Genomic DNA, 25,077 nt, shown 5'->3' on the forward strand with positions numbered 1-25,077 from the left:
GAACGAACCACTACCGGTTCGGTATTCCAAAGGAAATAGAAGCCTAAATCATGAGGCACTTTCCAGTAATGCTAAAATCGTCTAGACTCCGTCAATCATTGCAAAGTATAACATTTCACTCAGTTCAGTGAGCTGCATTGGTAGTTTTAAGGCTGCTATTTCGAAAAATGGTGCCACGAATGACGTTTATCTGCAACAATCAGTACGCGAAAATGTTCTATAGTTTTAGACTATGGCGATTGTCTTTCGTTCTCATTCATTTATTTTTCGTATTTACTCTATGTCAATGGACTCTAGTCGATGATTTTTCAACTGAGGGTATTGGGAACGTCCTATGCAGTTGGCCAGTTGTGAGAATGTATTTTCCAACACCACAGTGTTTTTCAGTATTTTTGTTGTTGTACATTCAAATGACAGCAGGCCGAATAAATGATCAGAAGAGTAGAACAAGAAGTGTTCGGTATGTACTTCCTGAGCAGCAGGTTATGTTATCATACTCTTAGTAGGTACGGTATGGTGTGCGTATTTAATTGTAAACCCTTTTTTTCCATGATGACCTGTAGATTACCTGCACTTTGTTCACAATACTGTAAATCTAATTTTATTAGGTTTGTTTATAACTTCATAGAGTGTTTATATTTCATGTTGGTATTCCGGTTGCTATGGGTTCATTTATCGATAGTCATTTTTTTAATAGTTCACTGTTGCTATTTGAGTTTACATATTGTCATTTGGAAATAGTGAGTATAGCTATGGACGCTAGAAAATGGAGTGGCAAGTGAAGAAATGTGAACATTTCCGACATTGTTTGAGTTCATTAGGGGGAGTGATAGCAGTGGAGGCAGTCACAAATATTTGCACCATTTGCATGGATAATGTCACTTGACTGAGTACGGCAAGAAAATGGTTTTTTCGTTTTAAGGAGGATCGTTTGGACACTAGTGACTCTGCACATTCAGGTAGACGATCAGGGTTTGATTAAGATCGTTTAAACGCATTAATCCACATTGATCCACGTCAGTGTAATAGAGATCTGGCGAATGTGATGAGCTGTGATCATTCCACAACTGTGCGACATTTTCATGGAATGATGGAGTTCAAAAATCGAGTGTGTGGGTACCACATGCTCCAAAGTAAAAATCACAAAAATCTACGGGTGGGTATATGTGCATCTCGGCTTGATGGTCATTAGTTGGTTCGTGAACAACGCCGACCATTTCTATCTTGTATCCTTACGAGTGACGAGAAATGCTATATTCATGCTAACTTAAGGAAAAGAAAAGATTGCTTGCGCCCAAACAAATTAGCAACTCCTCGTACAAAGACCTGTCTGTACACGTCCACAAAAGATAATGTTGTGCATCTGGCGGAACAGTGACCGTTTGGTGTCCTGTGAATTGCTTCCGCGATGTGATCATCGCTGCTGACATGTACTGTCAACAAGACCTCTTGCAGATGCAGTCCAAGAACAACGACCAGGGAGACTGCGTGAAGCGATGCTACTCCACGATAACGCCCACTCGCATTCTGCTAGGTTGACAAAAAACACTATACAAGAGTTGGGTTGGGAAGTCATTCCGCACTCACTTTAGTCACCTGATTTTGCGCCCTCAGATTTTCACCTCCTTTGCACTCTTTCGAACAACCTCGAAGGAACTTCCTTTCCGGATGAAGATGCACTCCGAACATGGCTTGACGAGTTCATCACCTCAAAACCACGTGATTTCTACATTCGCGGAATAGAAAAGTTACCCCGGCGCTGGTTAATTACAGTAAGTAGTGAAGGAGAGTGTCTTATTGGCGACTAAAGCCTCTGCTTTCTGAATCTGTTCTGTTTATTAAACTGACGGAAAAACGCTATGAACTTGTACACCAACCTAATATATCCATATGTCGTCAAACATCGGGATATTTACAAGATTAGGACGCTTTATGATCACCTGGACTGATAACCATTTTGTGACAAAAATGTATTTCATTCCCACTACACGTGCAACGAACTGCAACTGTCCGTCGCCGGGTCATGCGATCTGCACTACTGGCCATTAAAATTGCTACACCAAGAAGAAATGAAGATGATAAACGGGTATACATTGGACAAATATATTATACTAGAACTGACATATGATTACATTTTCACGCAATTTGGGTGCACTGGTCCTGAGAAATCAGTACTCAGAACAACCACCTCTGGCCTTAATAACGGCCTTGATACGCCTGGGCATTGAGTCAAACAGAGCTTGGATGGCGTGTACAGGTACAGCTGCCCATGCAGCTTTATACGATACCACAGTTCATCAAGAGTGGTGACTGGCATATTGTGACGAGCCAGTTGCTCGGCCACCATTGACCAGACGTTTTCAATTGGTGAGAGATCTGGAGAATCTGCTGGCCAGGCACCAGTCGAACATTTTCTGTATCTAGAAAGGCCCGTACATGACCTGCAACATGCGGTCGTGCATTATCCTGCTGAAATGTAGGGTTTCGCAGGGATCGAATGAAGGATAGAGCCACGGGTCGTAACACATCTGAAATGTAACGTCCACTGTTCAAAGTGCCGTCAATGCGAACAAGAAGTGGCCGAGACGTGTAACCAATGGCACCCATACCATCACGCCGGGTGATAACGCCAGTATGACGATGACGAATACAAGCTCCCAATGTGCGTTCACCGCAATGTCGCCAAACAGGAATGCGACTATCATAATGCTGTAAACAGAACCTGGATTCATCCGAAAAAATGACGTTTTGCCATTCGTGCACCCAGGTTCGTCGTTGAGTACACCATCGCAGGCGCTCCTGTCTATGATGCAGCATCAAGGGTAACCGTAACCGTGGTGTCCGAGCTGATAGTCCTTGCTGCTGCAAACGTCTTCGAACTGTTCGTGCAGATGGTTGTTGTCTTGCAAACGTCCCCATCTGTTGACTCAGGGATCGAGACGTGTCTGCACAATCCGTTACAGCCATGCGGATATGATGCCTGTTATCTCGACTCCTAATGGCACGAGGCCGTTGGGATCCAGCACAGCGTTCCGTATTACCCTTCTGAACCCACCGATTCCATATTCTGCTAACATATTCTGGATCTCGACCAACGATAAACCGCAATCGCGATAGGCTACAATCCGACCTTTATCAAAGTCGGAAACGTGATGATATGCATTTCTCCTCCTTATACGAGGCGTCACAAAAACGTTTCACCGGGCAACGCCTGTCAACTGCTGTTTGTGTAAGAGAAATGGGTTGGAAATTTTCCTCATGTCAGCACGTTGTAGGTGTCGCCACCGGCGCCAACCTTGTGCGAATGCTCTGAAAAGCTAATCATTTGCAAATCACAGCATCTTCTTCCTATCGGTTAAATTTTGCGTCTTTAGCAGCTCATCTTCGTGGTGTAGCAATTTTAATGGCCAGTAGTGTATCTGCACATCGGATATAGAAGGGAAAATCGCAGCGATCGATCGTTGATCGCTCTGAACTCCCGCGGAATCTTTACTTTGCAGTAAACTGTAGGTGGTACGAGCTTCTTCGTCTGATGAATCGCATGCTACATGTGACAACGTAACTGTCTAGAGATAAGCAGAAACAAGAACTAAGGAGAATCGAGAAGTCTGTTCTCGAGAACCGAAATGAATCAAATACCGAACCAAGAGCTTCGACAAGTATGACAGCTAGCTTTTTTAAAAAAGCCACACAGCCTTATACTAGCGACCTATTTTGCAGTTAAATGAAATATGTGTAACTTTGAGATGCAACGTTTGCACTGCTCACTCCAATTGCAGCAATAAATTTGTGTAGTGCATTGAAAGTCGTATGCAGAAAATTCTATCTAATTATCTATAATTAGTCTCACACGACAAACTGAATATACTCGTATTACCTGAGATTTTTCCTCACAAACTGAAGATGATATCCGAGGATGTTCTATTCGACAGAACTAAGGGATCTTATCACTCGGCATAGAAACCTGGAAACTGAGGATTTGAAACTAATGTCTTTCGTTTTTTATACATGTCCGCCAGCGATCAGTGTGGCACCGATAACAGTCAGCAGACGACGCGCAATTATATCGGCCGACAGCTTGGAGACGAGTGCTGCATTGTAGATTTTTGCGGTTAAAACGACGCCGAATACATGTGAATGAACTATATTTGTTTGGAGAAGAACGTTGTGAGTACTGTGAACTCTTTCCTCAGTTACTGGAACAACCAGACAAGTTTTACGAACATTTGAGATAATGAGAAAAACGTGTTATTACGTACTAGAGATGATTCGTAGTGGCACTGAAAAGCAAGGTTACAAATACTCTGCACCACTTACAATAAATTCAGAAAAACGCACATTAACCTCCAATGACTGTCATTCAGCATATGTGTGAAAGACAAACATAAATTTTGGAATCAGATATTGTGAACACCTAAAGCACTGAAAAGTTTAAACACATAAACCACTTTTGCAAACTGCCTCATATAACCAAGTCACCGCTCTGCTGTCTTAAAAACGCCATTAATCAGGTAATAATAAATCATAGACAGCTAATCCCTATCTACCATAACCCTAAAAAGCTCCCCTACAGTAACTTTAAGCATCAAAATTGACAAACGCTACCTTCCTTACTTGAACACACTATTTTTAATGGTTCAAATGGCTCTGAGCACAATGGGACTAAGCAACTGAGGTCATCAGTCCCCTAAAACTTAAAACTGCTTAAACATAACTAACCTAAGGACATCACACACATCCATGCCCGAGGCAGGATTCAAACCTGCGACCGTAGCGGTCGCGCGGTTCCAGACTGAAGCGCCTAGAACCGCTCGACCACAACGGCCGGCCACTAATTTTAGTGCTTATAATCTAGGCCTATGATTTCCGTTACAGATTTTTCCTCTATGGCAGGTGACATGCTGCATTAAGTATAGATATGAGGTTGACATTTGGTAGAAAGCCGCGGGTCATGCATAAAGTAGTACGCAGTCCAGTAATATTAATGTATCTGTCAAAAAGCTGAATAAGCACATTTTGCCGCACGGACGTGTATTAGGAGCGTCGCTGGGTTTCTCGAAGGTCCCAATAAAAATGTGGAACCATGCGAACTCCAGTACCCTGCAGTAGTTCCCTCGGTTGAAGATCGATTGGGCTTAAATCCGGGGAGTGGTGGCCAAGGGAGTACCGTCAACTCATCCTGGTGCTCGCCTAACCACGGTCATATACTGCAAGCGGTGTGACACGTTGCATTGTTCTGCTGGTAGCTGCCATCGTGCTGAGGAAAAACAAGGATAGATACATACTGCGTTGATCCAGTGTGCATTCCAGTATGACTAAATCGCCTCGGGAATGACACGAAAACATTCGACAGACCATAGCGCTCCTTCCTCCGGTCTGGACCCTTCCGACGACTGTTGCAGTCTGTTTGCTTTCAGATTTTTCACGCCGATGGATTCTAAAACGCGATTCATCTGAAAAGGCCATCTTTCACCACTCAGTGAACGTCCAGTTGAGGTATTGGCGTGCAAACTCCAGCCAACGTCACTGATGAGCGGCAGTCCGCATAGGTGCATGAACCAGGCTCCTGCTGCTGAAACCCTTACGCCAAACCGTTTGCCGAACGATCATTGAGGATGTAGTATCATTGGCACAGATACTACTACAACGCCGCGACAACACAAAGTTGGCAGCCCGTCATCTGCCGAGGACAGCGCACTCTAGCACGCTGTGCAGCTCGACGGAACTGGAGTGTGCCTCGTTCACTTCTTAGCTAGATTTCAACCTAGACAGACGCACTTTCATAATCGGCCCTCAGCCAGTTCTGTTTGCATTGATTTTCTGAGGAGGGCCCATCAGGCTTAGCCCCTGAGAATATGTTGTATTAGTTCATGGTATTCCATGTTACGAGATTGTCGGTTTATAGCCGCAGCTGCAGTCCTACAAACTACTGAAGATAAGTAATTTCATTGTACTATGTGTCTCTTGAAATAATAATCCTTCTCTGAGCCATACCGCATATTATTGCAACCTGGACTCCTTCAGCTCCTATCAACTCGGCCTCCAACTTATTTGAATTTATTAACGAGTTGAAAACACCCAAGCGTTTTGTGCCTCTAAACAGTGAGACGCAATAGAGGAGAGAATGTTGGTAGCGCCTGGAGCAGTCAATTGCTCAACAGTTGCACATCTATTCGCCTCTACACATCTCTGCAGCCACCCGTCATCCGTGGCTCATGGTACACCACAGTTGCCTCGAGGCCGGTTTTGGATAGTGTCATCTTTCCACGCACGGTACATTTTAACCACGGCGGCACGCAAGCAGTTTACAAACTTGGCCGTTTCGGAAATACCTCCATCCTTGGCCCTAAATCTAATGACCATGCTCTTCTGGACTTCAAATAAATATACCCTCCATTGCTAGCGCTGCCACCTGACACCTGTGACTCATTATTGCACGTTGACGTCGAACATAGTCTGTGGTCACATTAATGTGACTGTAGCGTGTATAAGGCAAAGTTAAAATTAATTATTATTAAACTTTTAAGTTGTTCGAAAACTCCGGTTCTCAGTAAGGTCGAGATTTCAGACCATAGATTCCGAGATTTATCCCTTTTCTTATATTTCTCATCTTCAAGATGCCACACACTGCTTCTTTCCGGTATTAATCTTTAAAAAATATCACAGTCCATGTTTTCGATGTGAGAACATTGTCCGATTTGATCGAAGAAAAAAAAATTAATTTGAATTCCACCGACAGTCGTCAGAAGTCTGTGTGTTTGGGCGTTGTGCTCGGTTGTATCATGACTGCGCATGTTCTGGCGAAGTGATCTGAAAACGCTAGGCGCCTTCGGTTGGGGAGAAACTAGTTTCAGCCGAAGCTCAATGGGAAATGACAGCAAAATGACCTGTATTTGTGCAGAACATTTATCGACTGCAGTTCACTTGAAGGTTACATGGTACTCAGTTTCAGAAAAAAACATGTAGTTAATACGTGGACAAATCATAAAGTCTTGTTCTATTTCAATTAATTACACTTGTTTGTTGATTCATTCGTGGTTCAACATCCATTCTATATGTCCTCCAGCTATGTTTAGAGAACAGTATGTGACCTTCAAGACTAAGAAGTGAAATGCAGCATTCGTCCCCATGCACTACACAAATAGTGCATTAGCACTCCGTCCTCAGGCCAGAAGTGGCCCCTCGGAACCATCCGACCGCCGTGTCATCCTCAATGAGGGTACGGTGAGGAGGGGCGTGTGGTCAGCACACCGCTCTCCCAGTCGTTATGATTGTTTTCTGTGACCGGAGCCGCTACTATTCGGTGGAGTAGCTCCTCAATTGCCATCCGAGGCTGAGTGCACCCCGAAAAACGGCAACAGCGCATGGCGGCACGGATGGTCACCCATCCAATTGCCGGCCACACCCGACAGTGCTTAACTTCGGTGATCTAGTGAGAACTGGTGTATCCAACGTGGCAAGGCCGTTGGCACAAATAGTGCATGCAGAATATAAAAACGCGTGTAATTGCTTTGGCAGAAAAATGAAGAACGCAAATTATTGCAAAGTATACATTTCAGTCGGATTAAAAAGGCTTCAGGAGACCGTAAAATGAGAGACGACGGGCAAAAGCTGTTATGAGTTGACGATTGTGTATGGGACATAGATGTGGACACCAGTCTATCTATATTTGCCAGTGAATATGTATAACATATCAGCATGTCATGTATAACATTCTGTACCCCATGCCCCATTATCTACGCATATTCCTCAGCTGATGTGGTTCAGACGATCATTCTTGTAATCTTTTCATCCACATTTCTGCCATGTTCACAGAATCGTTGCATCGAAATGGCATACTGTCATAAGACGCAAGTTACAATAAAAAAACAAAAATGTGGAAATCCAATATGGCATCTCCAAAGTTTTTATTTTTCAACTGCTGTATATGAAGGACGTTCGATAAGTAATGCAACACCTCTGTTCTCGGCCAATTTTGGTTTAAAAATCGAGGAATTTGCTGTAGGATTTCGTGGAATGTTGCCGCTTCAACCTTTATCTTTTCGTGAAGTTCTGATAGGTAGCGGCGTTGTAAGTAACCTTCAAAATGGCATCTCTAACGGAGGTGCGTTCCAACAGAGAGCTGTCACTGGGTTTCTTTTAGCGAAAAACCAGAGCATCGCAGATATTCATAGACGCTTGCAGAATATCTACGGAGACGTGGCAATGAACAAAAGCACAGTGAGTCGTTGGACAAGATATCTGTCATCATTGCAACAAGATCGCGCAAACCTGTCCCATCTTCCACATTCCGGCTGGCCGCACACAGCTGTGAATCCTACGTTGTTGGAACTTGCGGACACACTCACTCTAGGTGATGGACGGATCACAAACACCCCGCTGCTCAATTCGATATATCCGTTGGTAGTGCTGACACGTTCATCCATCAGTTGGAGTACTAAAAGGTGTGTGCCCTCTGCGACCCTCGCCACCTAGCAAAAGACCGTAAAGAGCAACAAAGGACCATCTCTACGGAATTTGCTTGCGCGTTACTAGGCCGACAGTGACAACTTTTTTGCCAAACATCGTCAGCGTTGAAACATGGGTTCATCACTCAGAACCGGAAACAAAACGGCAATCCATTAAGTAGCGCCACACGACCTCTCCTCCGAGGAAAAAGTTCAATGCCACACCCTCAGCCGGTAAAGTTATAGCGACGGTCTTCTGAGACTCTGTAGGAGTTTTTCTGTCTTCCTTCACGGTGCAACGATCAACTCGGAAGTGTATTGTGCTACCCTCACGAAATTGAAGAAACGACTTCAGCGCGTTCGTCGCCACAAAAATTCAAACCAAGTTTTCATTCTCCATGACAAAGGAAGGTCTCACACAAGCCTAAGCGCTCGAGAGGAACACGCTGGAGAGCAGTTTATACACACATCAAAAAAAGTTTTGCATCACCTCGGTTCCGAGAGTTCTTGGAACCTGTGTAGAAAATTGGAGTAGAGATCAACACAGACATCATTTCTGCTCTTTTTATTGTTCATGAAAACCACGCATTGCATGTTGTACCATCATACAGTGAGATCTTCAGAGGTGGTGGTCCAGAGTGCTGTACACACCGATAACTCTAATACCCAGTAGCAAGTTCTCTTGCATTGATGCATGTGTGTATTCGTCGTGGCATACTATCCACAAGTTCATCAAGGCACTAGTGGTCCAGATTGTCCCACTCCTCAATGACCATTCGGCATAAATTCCTCAGAGTGGTTGGTGGGTCACGTCGTCCATAAACAGCCCTTTTCGATCTATCCCAGGCATGTTCGATAGGGCTCATGTCTGAAGAGCATGCTGGCCACTCTAGTCAAGCGATGTCGTTATCATGCAGGACGTCTTTCACAAGATGCGCAGGATGGGGGCGCGACTTGTCGTCCATGAAGACGAATGCCTCGCCAATATGCTGCCGATATGGGTGCACTATTGGCCGGAGGATGGCATTCACGTATCGTACAGCCGTTACGGCGCTTTCCATGACCAACCGCGGCGTACATCGGCCCCACATAATGCCACCCCAAAACAGCAGGAACCTCCACTTGCTGCACTCGCTGGACAGTCTGTCTAAGGAGTTCAGCCTGACTGGGTTGCCTCCACACATGTCTCTGGCGATTGTGTGGTTGAAGGCATATGCGACACTCACTAGTGAAGAGAACGTGATGCCAATCCTGAGCGGTCCATTCGGCATGTTGTTGGTCCCATCACTACCGCGCTGCATGGTATCGCGGTTGCAAGATGGATCGCGCCATGGACGTTGGGAGTGAGTTTGCGCATCATGCGGCCTATTGCGCACAGTTTGAGTCGTAACAGGACGTACTTCGGCTGCACGAAAAGTAACTTCGTTATTCAACATGTTGGCGTTGCTGTCAGGGTTCCTCCGAGCCACAATCCGTAGGTAGCGGTCATCCACTGCAGTAGTAGGCCTTGGGCGGCCTTAGCGAGACATGTCATCGACAGTTCCTGTCTCTCTGTATCTCCTCCATGTCCGAACAACATCGCTTTGGTTCGCTCCAAGATGCCTGGACACTTTCCTTTTGAGAGTCCTTCCTGGCACAAAGTAACAATGCGGACGCGATCGAACCGCAGTACTGACCGTCTAGGCATGGTTGAACTGCAGATAACAAGGGCCATGCACCTCCTGCCTGGTGGAATGATTGGAACTGGTCGACTGTGGAACCCCCTACATCTAATAGGCGCTGCTCATGCATGGTTGTTTCGATCTTTGGGTGGGTTTAGTGACATCCCTGAACAGTCAAAGGGACTGTCTGTTATACAACATCCACAGTCAACGTCTATCTTCAGGAGTTCTGGGAACCGGGGAGATGCAAAACTTGTTTGATGAGAGTAGAACTTCCGCATCCATCCTACAGCTCGGATCGAGCAGCTTCCGACTTCCACTTGCTTGGCCCAATGAAGGATGCCCTCTGTGGGAAGCAGTTCGTGGATGATGGGGAGGTACTGACGCAGCAAGACAATGGCTTCAACATCGGCCATCAGAGTGATGTCATGCGGGTAAACAAGCGCTGCCATTAAGGTGCCGTAAGACCATCACACTGAACGGAGCTTCTGGGGAAAAACAGAGTTTTGTAGCGAAAAGAGTGTGGAATAACGTGGTGTATTAGAATCCTGAATAAAATCAACCTGCTTACAGAACTTACTGAATACCCCTCTTAGTTTCGTGCTGAACCACATCGAATTTTGTGGAAGATACGTAATTTTAACGTCACTTCCCAGAAAGCTTCGGATGAGAGTAGCTTCTCCCTCTTCGGCTGATGTTGGTTGACTACGGAATGTCCTGATGTTGGTGCCACTGTGACAGCATCCATAGCCCTTTCCTACTGTCGTCCCCACCTTCTCCCCCCCTCCCCTCCCCCATCCCCAAATAGTTATTCAGGGATAGTCTTTTCCTCAGTGTCTTCTGTAGATAGTAAGTAGAGTGGTTAACATTGCTCCCAGCCTTCCAGAGATATGCTGCAATATAAGAGGTGTAATCAAGAAGTAACGCGAATTTTTTTATGCATCCGATTTTAAATTTTTTTATCTTGTTGGTAAATATGATCCAAATGTATGCCTGCATTTTCATCTGGTTTGAATGTTTAGTTTGTTGACAGTCGGAAAGGGTATATACGTGTTTTCGAGTGTTCGGCGAAATTTTACTTCGAAGAAGGTGGCTCAAAGAATTTGCATCATATTTTGCTTGAAAAATGTTGTAAAGTGTAGCACGGCATTTGAAATGTTGACTGTGGCTTTTGATGAGTCTACTGTGAGTAAGGCGAAAATTTACAAATGTCATAAACGTTTCAAAGAAGGTCGAGAAGACGTTGGAGACGACGACCGCCCTGGACACCCTGTCATATCAGTTACTATCGAGGGTGTGAAAGAAGTAAAGAAAATGTTTCTGGAACATAGTCTAACCACTATTAGAGAGGTTACTGATGATATCGGCACATCCTTCGGCTCATGCTGAGCAATTTTTTCGGTTGTGTTGGGCATGAAAAGTGTAGCAGCAAAGTTTGTTGCGAAATTGTTGAATTTCGATCAAAAACGACGTCTTGTAGACATCGCTCAGGAATTGCTAAATGAAGTCAACAACAATCCATGTTACGAGAACAGGTGACGAGACATGGATATACGGCTGTGATGTCGAAACCAAGATCCATTTGTCTCAATGGAAACTTCCTAAAGAGCTAAGAGCGGAAAAGATGCGACAAGTACGATCACATGTCAAGGTTCTTCTCACTACTTTCCTCGATTACAGTAGGATAGCATCATGAGTTCCTGCCTTACGATCAATAAGGAATACTACGTGGAACTCATGCGCCGTTTACGTGAAGCAATCCGAAGAAAACGACCACAACTGTAACGAAACCACTTGTGGAAATATAACGACAATGCTCCTGCTCACACTCCAATGATTGTTCGTGATATTTTGCTAAAAACACAGAACCGTTATGTTGTCTCAGTTACCGTATTCTCCAGACATAGCATCCTATCACGTCTTTCGTTCCTGAGGCTGAAGAGAAACATGGAGACGTCGTTTTGACTCTATTGATGAGATAAAAGCAGAATCACTGAAGGAAATGAACACCATGACGGAAAGTAAGTTCCAGGTGGAAAAAAAACAAGGATTATATCTGAGGGAGATTATTTTGAAGGGGACAAAGTTGACGGTGAAAAAGCAAAGATTCGTTAAGAAAAAAAAATCCCTTTAATTTTTGATCACACCTCGAAGACCGACACATTCATTTTAATCTCCTCATCATCGTGAAATTACGCATCATATGCTATGCGTTATTTGTATTAAGCCTTCTTCACACCGGAATGAATGGAAGCAAATGAGTATTCGCAGACAGTGTTCACTGTTGACTACCATTCGCTTGTATCTGTGAACAAGCGGTTACACTGGAGGGAACGGAAGAGAACGCGAGAGAACGAGCATATGTTGCCAACCATATGAATGCTGAGTTATTATTTTTAGCACTAGTGACCACCATCCAGGTTTCACTCACAAAAGGACCATCTGACGTGTTTCGATGACACATAAGTATGTTGCAGAAGGACCTGCTCGCAGTACCTGGTTAGCGGCTTTTCATGCAACGGCCTCTAGCTTCCGAGAAAATCGATGTTGAAGTTTTATGCGTACGTAGGTACATATCCGTAGCGTCACTCATATTTCGAACAGGCGTGCGTATCGCACCAGCTAAGGTTAGAAAGAAAAAAAGAAAGAAAGAGAAATAGAGAGAGAGAGAGAGAGAGAGAGAGAGAGAGAGAGAGAGAGATAGAAAAAGATTGTTCAAATGCTACACATGTACTCTCCCTCCCCCTAATTTTTTTTCAATTTTGTCGTTCAGAATATCATTAAATACAATGTGGACGGCAAGTTTCTTTCTTTTTTACTAACAGAGCCACGGAGGTTTGGTGCTCTGTGGAGGTAGTACCACTTTATACGAACAGATGGTGCTGGCTGTATGAACGTCATAATCTGTATTAATGAATCACAGTCAACATATTCCCACAGTTGTTTTTCTGATCCTGACAAATGTTGTACTGGTGAACTGCTTCAAGGCAGAATATTTTTAAAAAAATTTAACACACCTTACTTGGCAAGTTAATGAAAATTTGTCATTCAACTTGTTTTTTTACATATTTTATGTTTTCACCTAGCGAAAGAACAGAAAATAATTGAGCTTATCTCTGAACTCTAAGAAGATAAGAAAGACGATATTGTAAAAATTTAATATTCTTCAATTCAAAGGATTTAAACCCTGCTTTTTAACTCTGTCTGTACAGTCCTCTGTGGTTATTAGTATTTTTCACCTTTTCTAAGGGTGTTATTAAAAATTAGACCCAAACATGAAAATGATAGTTCTCAAATTCAAGGCCTCCATGTAAGTGGAATGTCGTAGCACCAAAAGTGCTCAAACATTGGGTGTTGATCCAAAAACCGCTAGGCTTTGGGTTAATAGAGTTGATGGTTATAATAGTGACAGCAACTGAGTAGGACGACTAACAAAACTCAACACCAAACACCATAAACAAAATCAGACATGTGGTACAGATTAAAACTGGCAACTGTACCCAGGCAGTTGCCAAACATCTGAATTTGTCAGATGACTACTAGCAAAGATAGAAGACAATCAGTAGGAAACTGTAAAAGGCTTTAATCGTATACAATCCTGGGGAAAGCACGCTTACATCCAACCAAAAAACCCTTGCCATCAGAGAAAATATTGTTGATCATCAGGCATTTTGTGAAAGAGTAATGGTTTCTGCAATGCCAACTCTGAACGAAAAAGAATAAACCTTTTGTTTGCAGACAAGGCTCCAGAAGAGCAGAACACACAAACTCCACGAATCCGTACAAATGAACCTGTCCTGTGCACAGACAAAAGCTAGGATTGAAGATACAGGTCGCTGGCGGTATCTGTGGCTATGTAAAACCTGTACAGCAAGACGTTGATGCAAAAACGACAATCAACAGTGATAATTATCGGGAGATGGTTGTTCCTGTCTATGCTGAAATAGACCACAATGGTGTTTTCCCAAATATAGAAGATGGTGTTCTTATGCAAGATAGGGCAGCAGGTCACACAACCAAATAAACAACAGCGCTTCTGAAGAGAACATTCCCTGTTGACTGGCAAATCTGGCCTGGAAACAGTTCAGATCCAAACCCTATACAGTGTCATTGGGCCGGACTACAGGATGCAGTCTTCAAAAAACCCAACAGAGACTAACTTATTTCACACGTTCCGGAGAAATGGAACTCGGTCACCCCTGAAGAGACAGCAGTGTTTGCTAGTAGTAATTTCCTTAATAATCTAATCACACAGCAAACTTTGTTTGCTACGTTTGTTAGAGAAGAGATTACAGAATCTTCTTAATCGCTGTCGCTTGTCGTGCTATAACAGATATCCAAATGATATTTCTCGTAGAAGCAACCAAAATGCCATTTCGTAGAGCTCCTAGCACATGTAATGGAAACTACTGCCTTGCAGGCACACGGATTTTTCGGAAACAATATCGGAAAATACAGTTTGAATTCAGAGTGATTGACCCCTCTTCGATCAACTACAGTGCTAAACACAGGTATCTGATCATTCCTGCAAAGCCGGTGAAATAAATTGATGCAGAATTAAAAAACGTATGTTTATGGACTTTCCTCTCGAAGCGATTTCTCTATTACTTTTTAGCAAGTCGGCAGCATTTGAAATTTTTTTCATGCAAATTTTAACCTTCCCGTAAAAATAAACATCACAGGGCTGGCCAAGTGAAGAGCATATGGGTGGGATAATTTTGACAACGAGATTGCATGGTTTTGTTTACGATTTGATCATAAAGTGACTGACCAGTCTGCCCTCTTAATAAGTCAGTAATGCAAAGAAATTTTTCATGTCCCACATACGGAAGGAATGACAGATTTTATAACTCTTCATACAGCACTTTATTTTTTAATTTATGAGGCAACCTGTCAACTCTGTTTTTGAACAATCCGATAAAATTCCCCTGGTATTTTGTGCATACATAAGAAAACGTAGGGGAATATCTTTTGTGAAGCAGTTATAGTACGCTGTGCTGCCAAGGAATGGCTAATGTTGTTCAAATCTTTTTTCTGCGCAGGCGCGGTTTTCTCTCCTTGTTCCTCAAGGCATCTGTTGTACGTAGATTGGTATTAGCAGGCGGTATGATCGGTATTCATTGTATAATGGAGGTTAAAATTAGGGATGAGTACCATCGTCTGTATCTGGAATTCTTTCGCAGTTGATAATACTTTGTCCATCGTTGCGACCTCTTTGGAACTGACCGAATATTTTGCATTAAAAGTACGCACCACAAACGGAATACACATTTGAAGGAAGTAGGCTGTAGTGACTGGTGTATGAATGAAATTACTACGGCGAAAATGGCCACTTTTGAATAATTTTGCATGTCATATACACACCTCAACAAAAGTTTGAAATATTATACAGTTTACTACAGTGACTTCGTATAGTACACTCTTTGAGATTTGTACAGTACCTTATTAGCATAATAAACATAATTCCTTCTTAAAACAAGAACGACTTTGGTTAGTTACAAGAAATCATATCAAAACAAAGCAGGCTCTCTCCTAAGTGTACATCTTGAAAAGAAAAACATTGAACATCTTTCTCTCCAGACGATGATTATCAGTCTTTGGCAGTGAGTATGTGCTCCCAGCATACTGATGTGTTCTTCTACTCTGCGAGGCGTGGTCTGGATGATGTGATCAAGTTTATCATGGGGTGTGAGGTCCACTCGTCAATGGCATCTTCAGTGAGGTCCTGTGAAATGGCCACCTTCAACAGGTCCTACGCTTCAATTGTATTCATGTCTGAGAACTATGTTAGCCAATGAATGCTGTTGACGATGCATCTTCGAAGATATTGAGACAGTGCTAGAGTGCGGTCTTGCACGTCATCGACTAGGATGAAGTTGTTACCAACTTCACGTCGTTTGTGGGACCTGTTGAATGTATAGGGGACCAGTGAAATTGATGTCGATAGGAACCAGAGGGGTCTGCCGTCCCATCATTATTGGCGCCAAGAACATTACAAATGGTTCAAATGGCTCTGGGCACTAAGGGAATTAACATCTGAGGTCATCAGTCCTCTAGAACTTAGCAATACTTAAGCCTAACTAACGTAAGGGCGTCACACACATCCATGCCCGAGGCAGGATTCGAACCTGCAACCGCAGCAGTCGCGTGGCTCCGGACTGAAGCACCTAGAACCGCTCGGCCACCGCGGCCGGCTACCAGAACATTACACTTCCACCTGAAAACGTATGAACTTCCTGAACGTATCGGTGTTCCTGGTGTCGTCTAGCGCTTCTACAAACTCTAACACGTCTAGTGTCCGATAGCAAACCAAACCTGGTCTCGTCAACAAACATGACATTATTCCATTCTGCAATAGTCCTGATGTGCGTTGATGTACATGAGACCAGGACCTGCAAGTGCGTCTGTTCGATTGGTTTAGTGGAAAAATTTTTATTGGTCTTCTGGAATGAAGACCACCCTGATGCAATCTTCTGCGCACTGTCTGGTCTGAGATACGAATCCCTGTTTCCCGGGAGAAGTCATTTCCAATATTTCATGCAGTTGACGTTGGGCGACTGCTAGCCGACAGTTGGCAGAAACGATCCTGCGTTGGATGACGACCAGCGAGGTCTATTGTTCACGTTTTCCGTCTCTCTATACTTTCTCCACACCTTAGACATACCACTTTGAGTGACAAGTAACTGATCGGCAACATCTTGCTGTATGCGACCTGCTGAAAGTAAAGCCACTATCCTGATTCTCTCAAAGTATTGTATGCCTCTACGTGGCATGTTATTGCAGTGCTGAACACTAACTGAATGAAGCTGTTGTTGATACTGGACTGCTCTGACTGAATTCTGACGGATGATACAGTCATCTGATCCATACAAAGGATGTACTCTTTAACATCTCATTTAGAATCCATACCCTCGAACTTGTGACGACCTCCGCTACACTAGTTGATAGTGCTATCTCTAGATCATAAATGTCTGCCCAATGGTCGATTTGAGACGCCTGAACAGACAGTGAGGCAACCTCATCTACACACTTATATGTCCTCCTTGACGTTTCGAGTAAGCTTTTACTCATATTTGTAGGATGCTGCCGGTCGCTGTGGCCTAGCGACCCACGCTGCTGCTACGGTCGCAGGTTCGAATCCTGCCTCGGACATGGATGTGTATGACGTCCTTAGGTTGGTTAGGTTTAGGTAGTTCTAAAGTCTAGGGGACTGATGACTTCAGATGTTAAGTCCCAAAGTGCTTAGAGCCATTTGAACCGTATTTTGTAGGATGCTGACAGGGATTCTTATATGATTAGCCTTCAAAAAACTACACCATTTTTGTCACAAGTTGTTTGCAAAATATTTAACCCACTTCTGTTTTCACACTCATTTTTGAAAGTTATTAGAACGTTTCGTTCCACAGTTCTATGTATTTGTAGTTGCAAATATATCATATGCCTTAATATAGATTTCAATTCAACGTTATAATTTGTTTAATAGGTGAAGAAATCAATGACATTCGCGGATGTGTGTACTAGAAGGCAACAGCCACAAAGTGAAAACAAATACAAATCTCAGAATCAAAAACTTTGGTCTAGTTTTGTCAATGGAAAAGAATGCACAGCTGAGGCTGAAAAAAGTGAACTAAGACTCGAGAATCAAGAGGCGAGAACTAAGAAGCGAGAACTCAAAAGCGAGAGCTGAGCACCAAGAACCGAGGTCAGGCTCGAGGAAATGAAAAATCGACAACTTTGCACTCTGTTTGACAGAACTGTCAGTTTGTTTGTAAATACAAAAGTGATCACATACAACGTCTAGGAAAGTGGCAGAAGAGTCAACGATGACCATTACTTTGTTCAGCAAATATTGAATATAAACTTGACGCTCTTAAGTGTGTACTTTCGATGTTGGAACTGCCATGTCCGCTACTGATAGTCGTTTTACACTCTCCAATCATATTAATTTGACAACCTGACAAAAGCCTTTTGCACTGTAAACGTTGTGTGACTAGGGCCTCCCGTCAGGCATACCGTTCGCCGGGTGCAAGTCTTTCGATTTGACGCAACTTCGGCGACTTGCTCGTCGTTGGGGATGAAATGATGATAATTAGGACAACACAACGCCCAGTCCCTGAGCGGAGAAAATCTCTGACCCAGCCAGGAATCGAACCTGGGCCTTTAGGATTGACACTCTGTAGCGCTGACCACTCACCTACGGGGAGCACATACCTTTTGTACTGTGGACTGCAACGAGACGTGCAGGAAGTGTGTCAGTGAGGTACTGGAGGGTATGAACAGGAATGTGGAGCCAAAGTGATTCTAGTGCTGTGGCCAGCTGCTCTAGGTTTCTTGGTTGAGGATGGAAGGCACGAACAGTCCGATGGAGCCGGCCGGAGTGGGCGAGCGGTCCTAGGCGCTACAGTCTGGAACTGCGCGACGGCTGCGGTCGCAGATTCGAATCGTGCCTCGGGCATGGATGTGTGTGATGTCCTTAGGTTATTTAGGTTTAAGTAGTTCTAAGTTCTAGGGGACTGATGACCTCAGAAATTAAGTCCCATAGTGCTCAGAGTCATTTGAACCAAGTCCGATGGAGGTGGCCCTGCAGATTCTCGATTAGGTTTAAATCTGGGGACTCTGGTGTTCAGTGGAGCATGGTAAACTCATTCTGGTGCTCTTTGAATCACATACGTATACTGTGAGCTGTGTGATACATAGCATTGTCCTGCTGGTAGATGCCGTTGTGCTAGGAAAACAAACTTCATGTGGGGTAGGACGTAGTACCCAAGGATAGATGCATACTTGTACTGATCCAGTGTGCATTCCAGAATAGCGAAATTGTGCTGGTGTACGCTGGCGCCGGCACACCATGCGGCATAGAGGTTACGAGAGTATCGATAGAGACCAACGACAATGCTCGCTGGAAATGCGCTGCCGACGTTCTTTCTGCCGTCAGTATTTAGGATCGCTGTCGTGGACCGGAGAGCCAGTTTAGCCAGTTAGTTCGAGCCTTTTATGCCAGTTAGTTCGAGTCTGCACGGCATGGAGTTTCAGTGTGTCACCAAGACGGAACCAGAGACTTAGCCTGTAGCACAGAGACAGGCAGCACATAGCAATAGCACTGAGGCTATGTGGACTATTCAGAAGAGATCTTGTACCATAGCTCATGGAAACGTAATTTAAGTAGCTCTTTCTTTATGAATAAAGAACCCAATTATTAATTGCGTGCAGTTTGTGTTATAGAACGAGGATACCGGCCACCAACCAACATTCTCTCCTTGCTTCCCATAGTATAGCTCTACAGAGTCAACGAGACGACATAAAAGCAGGTAAAGAGAATACAACAGTGGCGACGAGAAAACTAGAGTGAAGAACAATTTGCCTGCCTCTCTTGTGTTTCACATTGCAGGGGTTTCTAATTGCAAATTTGTTGATATGTTCTTGCATGTATTCAAGGAAGGGAGCCGCAGAACTAATCAAATTGCTCTTTTCGGAGGCTTTGCTTGCTTGCTTTTTGCTATAACATAATTGTGTAAACCATGGCTACCGGCTACCCCACCTCCTCCACCCCCTGCCCCTATACCTCAACCGCAGATGGCCAATGTAATGGATGTAATACAAGCTTTTCAGTTTCAGAACCAACAAACTGCTACCTTGTTCATGGCGGTACAACGACTCTGGCTGCACAAACAACACCCTCTGAGCCGCCAGTATTTAGGATGGCCGCCGCGAACCAGAGGGCCAGTTTATCCATTTAGTTTGAGCCTGTTACGCCAGTTAGTTCGAGTCTGTACACCTGGAGTTCCAGCATGTCACCGAGACGAAGCCGCAGACTTAGCCTCTAGCACAGAGACAGGCAAAAGATAGCAATCTTATCGTGAAAATAGCGGACTTCTACGTCAACAGTACTGAGGCTACGCGGACTATACAGAAGTGAACTTGTACCACAGCACATGGAAGCTAAAGTTAAGTAGGTCTTTCTTTATGAATAAAGAACCCAGTTATTAGTTGTGTGCAGTTTGTGTTATAGAACGAGGATATCGGCCACCAACCAACATCCTCTCCTAGCTCCCAAGGTACAGCTCAACAGAGACAACGAGACAACATAAAAACAGGTAACGAGAATACAAAAGAAAGCACCCAGGGAATGGCACTAAAACAATCCCAAAACAATGATGCTCTCTCCTCCAATGTGGACTTTTCCGACGATTGTTGTGGAGTGTTGGCTTTCACACGTTTTGCGCTGTACACGCCAACAGCAATCTATCTGATATAGGATAAAAAGTGATTCATCTGATAAGGCCAACTGTCGCCACTCAGTGGACACGCATTTGCAGTATTGGCGTACAAATTCCAGCCTTCATCGCAGCTGAACCGCAGTAAAAGAAATGGTTCAAATGGCTCTGAGCACTGTGGGACTTAACAGCTGTGGTCATCAGTCCCCTAGAACTTATAGCTACTTAAAGCTAACTAACCTAAGGACATCACTCACACCCATGCCCGAGGCGGGATTCGAACCTGCGACCGTAGCGGCCACGCGGTTCCAGACTGAAGCGCCGAGAACCGCACGGCCACACAAGCCGACTAACCGCAGTCAGCATGAGTGCATGAAGCTAGTGCATGCTGCAGAGGCACATACGCAGCAATGATCACGGAATGGTCATTGAGGAGACACTGTTGGTAGCCATTTGGTTTGGGCAGTCAGTTGCTCAACAGTCTATTTGCCGTACACATCTCCACAGCCGTCATTCACTCCTGTCATCTATGGCCCGCGGTGCACCACAGTTGGTTCAGCGCCAGTTTCGGATATCGTCATTTTGCCACGCGTGGTGTACGTCTACCATAGCGCCATGTGTAGAGTTTACAAACTTAGCTGTTTAAGCAATACTTTCGTTGGCCCGTAAGACAATGATCATACCCTTTTGGACAGATAAATCACTCCCTTTCCGCATTACACCAACGGCTGTACTGTTTTCCGCGTCATCCGTCACACTTTGTATACTCTCTACTGCTAGTGCTGCCACTTGGCTTCTGTGAGTGGTTATTGCACACTGACGTGGAATATTTTTTATATCCCTGGAAGGTGGAGCGTGGGTCAGTTCCTGAAAACTGAAAGGTTGGCTGAATGAAGGAAGCGAGTAGGAGCAGGTGAGGTAAAACAAGTCGGTACTACCGGACTCGCATTCGGGAGGACGACGATTGAATCCCGCGTCCGGCCATCCTGATTTAGGTTCTCCGTGATTTCCCTAAATCGCTCCAGGCAAATGCCTGGATGGTTCCTTTGAATGGGCACGGCCAACTTCCTTCCCCGTCCTTCCCTAATCCGATGAGACCGATGACCTCGCTGTCTGGTCTCCTCTCCCACAACAACCCAACCCAAAGTCGGTACTGCGAGTGAGGAAAAGTGGTTTACTGGTGCATGAATATTTACAGAGGCATACATAACTTAGTACGTAGGTGCGAAGCTGAAGCGAAGTGTCCCGGTCGTCTGCTCTTGATCAAATAGGCTGTCGTAGTAGTGCCAACCTAGCAGAGCGCACCTACGTTGTGGCATCGTAGCTATCGAAACCACAACATTTATGGTGGTCGCATTAATGTGACTGGAAGGTGTCTTAGGACATGTTGTTGGCACCTGTAGCACTTGAGAATGACCTGAAGGACGAAACTGACCCGTGATCTGAAACTTAATAAACTAAATAGTTGTTAATACAGTAACTACTGAAATGGAACCATCACGATGTCTTTCAATTAATTTTAATATCTATCGAAGCACTGACGGTGTGTGGAAATGTGTGTTCCGGTCAAGAATAGCTTAATATCTGTGATTCAAGGCATATATGTTGCAAAAATAAGTTAATATTCAATTACCTGAGCAAACATGTACCAGATATCAGTAGTTTCAAAATGTTGACAGTTATGCAGTATTCTCTACAAATATTTAAAAAGTTATTGTAACAAGTTGTGTTACTGTAAATGATGTTACACTAATTCAGGGAAGAAATAAATTGTTGACAGCTAAGTGAGAATGCATCATGTTCATAACTATATGCAATGTGATAATTTACAAAGAATTGACACTGGTCACCATTTAAATTTCAACACCAGGAAGGATAGTAAATAACGAAATTTTACTTACTGTGTGTATACAGTATCATAGTAAGAAGACACGATAAAATTTATGAACACTTGGGTATACATGGTGAAAAATGTAGTACACGGAGCTGCTACCTACGGCAGCAAAAATGGCTGTAATAAATTTGGACATAAATTAAAACTAAGCTGGGATAGTAGATATGGGTACATCATCCCAAATTCAACACAATGCCAGAGTTCATCACTCGTAGTGGCTGACGAGTGATGACATATTAATCTGTCAGCAACCCATGAGTGGGTGTTTCCAATGGGTAAGGCTTCTACAGAACGTGCTGCAGAGGCAGCCGTCGAACACCCTCTGTATCAAGGTAACGACGTGCTGCCTTGTGTTATCTTGTTGAAAAATAACATCATGGGTACCTTGAAGATAGGTATAGCTACCAGCCTTAACAGATCAGAAATGTAACTACTTTTGTCAAATTATCGGCTATGCTCATCACAGCTGATCTTTATATGTGCGTAACGGTACCTAGTACCATCTATCCAAACAGGACTCATCTGAAAAGACGACGTGGCGTCCAATGTTGTCAGTGAGTGCACCATATTGCCATGACTCTCTCTGTGCCGTATCAAGTTCTTGCTATTCCGGTTGTCGCACTGTCTGTGTGACTACTTGTGTTACTGCAAATAAGCCTATTTCCTGACTCAAGGTAAGTGACGTGGTTGTACGATCCTGCGCGACCAAGAAAACAACGTTTCTGTCCTTTTGGACGGTAGTCACTTAGGGCCATTGAGTTCCTGGATAAAGCTGAGAATGGTCGCACTGGACCCACTGATTTTGTATTTTTCGACAGCTTTGAAATCACGACCAACACGAGCAGTAACACCGTGGAACAATGAATGTAAGTCTCGGTAGCCCAAGGTTCCTCTGCTAGTTTCTCCTCATACGAGGCCTAACACAACCACTTCACAAACAAACCACGTTCTGATGCGATTTTACAGAGAAAATAGGTGAATAGCTTCCATTATGTGCAGAATGTACATGGCATTACTCTTACCTAGTTTATGCGGTTGCGCTAAAATTATAGTATAGCCAACCATGCAGAGCCTTCGTGTTAATTCGACGTATGTTTCACACCACTTTCACGGTGTTGCTATTATTTTAATGGCCAGCAGTGTAGTTATATTTCCAGGATGCGGACTGTGGAGAAAACGTAGATGGTAGCATATGTAAAAGTGACTATCTCAGATAGACAACATTCGGCCAGTGCCAACTGGATCCTGATCACTAGCATCCGTTCTAATTACAGGCAGTTGAGAAATTTCCCAGTGAATTTGCTTTACCTGCCGGAGTAAACGATCCGTCAACTACGAAAGCAAAGTCAGGAAGAACACTTGAGTCCAAACCCTACAACTGGTATGGCTTGAAAAATGCACTCCCACTCGCTGTCATGCTAGCTTTTCGTGTGCCAATCACGAATTACTTTTTTTCATTTGCTGTTCACGCCCGATCGCACGCAGTGTCTGTGAAATTGTTTTCATCGACAATCTCATGCGCTTCGTGACTGCAGAAATGGCTAATTTCAGAAACAGTTGTGGATAATAAAACTGACTTTAGGCTGGCGTGCATGCTGATTTATGTACTCATGTTCCATCAAATCATTTATCGTCAAGTAATCAGCACACTTCCATCAAGATCTACTTCAGGAATCCAACGCAATGAACAAGTATTATCTTCGTTTATTTCGTTCTGCGTTCTCAAATTTTTTTTGAGTGTTTGGTTGAAGGGAAGTATTAGACGTAATGTGGCAGCCAAAATAACTTTTCACAAAATTTTAAGTAAGTTCTCTCCTATTTCATTCTGGATGATGGACCATACTTCACTGTTTAACTTGCAACGAATTTCGTGTATTAGCATTATTTCAGTTATTTGTATTCTTAAAATTGCTCCATGAACTCCCCTTTTTCCTAGAATGAAGTAAATATGAAGCTGAATGCCGACCTACGAATGTTTCCGGAGCCTTCTCCAAGTGAAGCATTTCCTAGTTCAGAATTCACGTACTGCATGGATGCAATTCATAGCTTTGCAGTTTGTAAGCATGTGAGTGGACGGCTGATCGTATGATACTATGCAACGGTCAAATTATTAATTACTTTTGATAGTGAATGGACGAACTGCATGATCCAGTCACATTAATGTGATCAACTATAAAAAGCCTGAATAATGACCTTTTGCAGCACGGGCGTAGAGGAAGAGAGTCAGTGAGGTTCTGGATGATACCCACAGGGATGTGGAGCCATATATGCAATTCATTGCTTTGTACTTTGTGAGCATATGAGTGGACGGCTGATCGTACGATACTATACAACGATCAAATTATTAATTACTTTTGACAGTGAATGGACGAACCACATGGTGCACTCACATTAATGTGACCAACTATCAAAAGCCTGAATAATGACCTTTTGCAGCACGGACGTACAGGACGAGAGTCACTGAGGTTCTGGAAGATACCCACAGGGACGTGGAGCCATGGGGAATCCACTGCCGCGCCGTGGCCAGCTGCGCTAGGTTTCACGGCTAAGGATCCATGGCGCGAACAACCCGAACGAGGTGGTCTCACAGGTTCTAGACTGGGTTTAAACCCCTGGGAAGGGAAGTTGGTGGCCTATTAAATACGCCAAATTCTTCCTGGTGCTCTTCGAACCACAAATGTACACTGCGAGCAGTGTGACATGTCATACTGTCTGCTGGTATCTGACGTCGTGCCGAGGTAAAACAAATCGTATGTAGCGGTGGATATGGTCCCGAACGTTAGATGCGCAACTGTGTCGATCCGTTGTGCTTTATACAGTGAAGAGCCCAAGAGACTGGTACACCTACCTAATACCGTGTA

At 43.9% G+C, this 25,077-nt stretch overlaps 1 protein-coding gene across 1 annotated transcript in view; it reads right to left on the reverse strand.

The window, feature by feature from the left end:
* Positions 1-25,077, reverse strand: part of LOC126278850 (uncharacterized) — a 445,668-nt gene that overhangs the window by 417,165 nt on the left and 3,426 nt on the right. The window lies entirely within an intron of this gene.

The sequence above is a fragment of the Schistocerca gregaria genome, chromosome 6 (genome assembly GCF_023897955.1).
Source record: "Schistocerca gregaria isolate iqSchGreg1 chromosome 6, iqSchGreg1.2, whole genome shotgun sequence".
NCBI lineage: Eukaryota > Metazoa > Arthropoda > Insecta > Orthoptera > Acrididae > Schistocerca > Schistocerca gregaria.